Consider the following 2,500-nt stretch of genomic DNA (forward strand, 5'->3'; position numbering starts at 1 on the left):
AAGCGGTCTGGTGAATTTTTAGAGAGAAGAGGCCGTCGATGTTTGAATGTAGAAAATTGTTCTGGCTGCAGCCTGCAGTATGGACTTGTTGGTGTGTGTAGCTCCCAGTGTTCTGACAGCGTGACGTTTTGGGGAAGCATGTGATTCAGCAGCTACCAGTGGGCTTCGTGCGGCGGAGATTTTGTGGCTGTTAGCGGAGTTGATAACAGAGGGTCGTTAAGAGAAGCCTGCATGCAGTAGGCAAAGGAGTAATGTTTGCCGGCGGGGGACGTGCGGCGATTAACCTGTGCGGTAGTGAAAAGGAGTTAAAAAGAAGGAAGTGTGCGGATGCGGAAAGAATGGAATAATTGTGGTAGGCTGCTGGCTGAGTAGTTTGGTGAATGTTTGGTGTGGGTCCGGCGCTGCCGATTGGATGGTGGTGCTGCAGTGTGAGTCAGATAAAAAAAAAAAAAAACCAGGAGTAGGATCCAATGGGACTAACTGGCATGTATAGACGCGTGTAATGCAAAAGGGCTGTTTTTGGTAGCATCTCTCACTTACGGCCATACCACCCTGAACACGCCCGATCTCGTCTGATCTCGGAAGCTAAGCAGGGTAGGGTCTGGTTAGTACTTGGATGGGAGACCACCTGGGAATACCAGGTGCTGTAAGCTTTTCTCACTTTTACTTTATACAGTGGGCGCTCCACTTCACGATTAATTTAAATCTATCACTCCCCTTCCATTTTACTATTTTATATATATATATATTTTTTTTCTCTCATTCATAAAGGCAGCTTTTAGAAACCGTTTTACTCTAAATACTTCCTGGTAATTCTAGGTGCTGTAAGCTGTTCGTGCCTTTATTCCACCAGGGCGCGATCTTCTCACAAACTTGAAGACTGTCACTCCCCATTCACATTTTACAACTTATTGTTAATGATAAAGAGACAGCTTTTTACACACAGTTTTAAACAAAGTACTGATATTATTCCTCTTCAACTGAACGCTTTGTTTTCTATGCAAAAACCACTTCGCCACAGAAGACTCGATATTATTGGCATAGCAAGTTCTGCTCTTCTCCTTTCAAAACTTGCTAAAAGCTGTATTTAAAAGAACAGGTTGGCCGGGGTAATTCACACCCTTCAATGCCAGCTTAATGTTTAGGTTAGTGGGAATCACAGAGGAATTAGGGATGGAAACTTCTTTGCTGGTGGTAGAAGCGGTCTGGTGAATTTTTAGAGAGAAGAGGCCGTCGATGTTTGAATGTAGAAAATTGTTCTGGCTGCAGCCTGCAGTATGGACTTGTTGGTGTGTGTAGCTCCCAGTGTTCTGACAGCGCGACGTTTTGGGGAAGCATGTGATTCAGCAGCTACCAGTGGGCTTCGTGCGGCGGAGATTTTGTGGCTGTTAGCGGAGTTGATAACAGAGGGTCGTTAAGAGAAGCCTGCATGCAGTAGGCAAAGGAGTAATGTTTGCCGGCGGGGGACGTGCGGTGATTAACCTGTGCGGTAGTGAAAAGGAGTTAAAAAGAAGGAAGTGTGCGGATGCGGAAAGAATGGAATAATTGTGGTAGGCTGCCGGCTGAGTAGTTTGGTGAATGTTTGGTGTGGGTCCGGCGCTGCCGATTGGATGGTGGTGCTGCAGTGTGAGTCAGATAAAAAAAAAAAAAAAAACAGGAGTAGGATCCAATGGGACTAACTGGCATGTATAGACGCGTGTAATGCAAAAGGGCTGTTTTTGGTCGCGTCTCTCGCTTACGGCCATACCACCCTGAACACGCCCGATCTTGTCTGATCTCGGAAGCCAAGCAGGGTAGGGTCTGGTTAGTACTTGGATGGGAGACCTCCTGGGAATACCAGGTGCTGTAAGCTTTTCTCACTTTTACTTTATACAGGATGCGCTCCACTTCACGATTAATTTAAATCTATCACTCCCCTTCCATTTTACTATTTTATATATATATATATTTTTCTCTCATTCATAAAGGTAGCTTTTACACACCGTTTTACTCTAAATACTTCCTGGTAATTCTAGGTGCTGTAAGCTGTTCGTGCCTTTATTCCACCAGGGCGCGATCTTCTCACAAACTTGAAGACTGTCACTCCCCATTCACGTTTTACAACTTATTGTTAATGATAAAGAGACAGCTTTTTACACACAGTTTTAAACAAAGTACTGATATTATTCCTCTTCAACTGACCGCTTTGTTTTCTATGCAAAAACCACTTCGCCACAGAAGACTCGATATTATTGGCATAGCAAGTTCTGCTCTTCTCCTTTCAAAACTTGCTAAAAGCTGTATTTAAAAGAACAGATTGGCCGGGGTAATTCACACCCTTCAATGCCAGCTTAATGTTTAGGTTAGTGGGAGTCACAGAGGAATTAGGGATGGAAACTTCTTTGCTGGTGGTAGAAGCGGTCTGGTGAATTTTTAGAGAGAAGAGGCCGTCGATGTTTGAATGTAGAAAATTGTTCTGGCTGCAGCCTGCAGTATAGACTTGTTGGTGTGTGTAGCTCCC

The 2,500-nt window shown here is 44.4% G+C and overlaps 2 non-coding genes across 2 annotated transcripts; both read left to right on the plus strand.

Annotated features, from left to right (window-relative positions):
- The first annotated feature begins 534 nt into the window (after positions 1 to 534).
- On the plus strand, positions 535 to 653 carry LOC125733322 (5S ribosomal RNA). Its single transcript, XR_007392669.1, has one exon. It is a non-coding gene; the product is annotated as a 5S ribosomal RNA (ribosomal RNA).
- Positions 654 to 1,733: 1,080 nt separating this feature from the next.
- Positions 1,734 to 1,852, plus strand: LOC125734621 (5S ribosomal RNA). The gene has a single exon (XR_007393925.1). It is a non-coding gene; the product is annotated as a 5S ribosomal RNA (ribosomal RNA).
- Positions 1,853 to 2,500: the final 648 nt, after the last annotated feature.

Source organism: Brienomyrus brachyistius, chromosome 2, assembly GCF_023856365.1.
Source record: "Brienomyrus brachyistius isolate T26 chromosome 2, BBRACH_0.4, whole genome shotgun sequence".
In the NCBI taxonomy this organism is placed as follows: Eukaryota; Metazoa; Chordata; class Actinopteri; order Osteoglossiformes; family Mormyridae; genus Brienomyrus; species Brienomyrus brachyistius.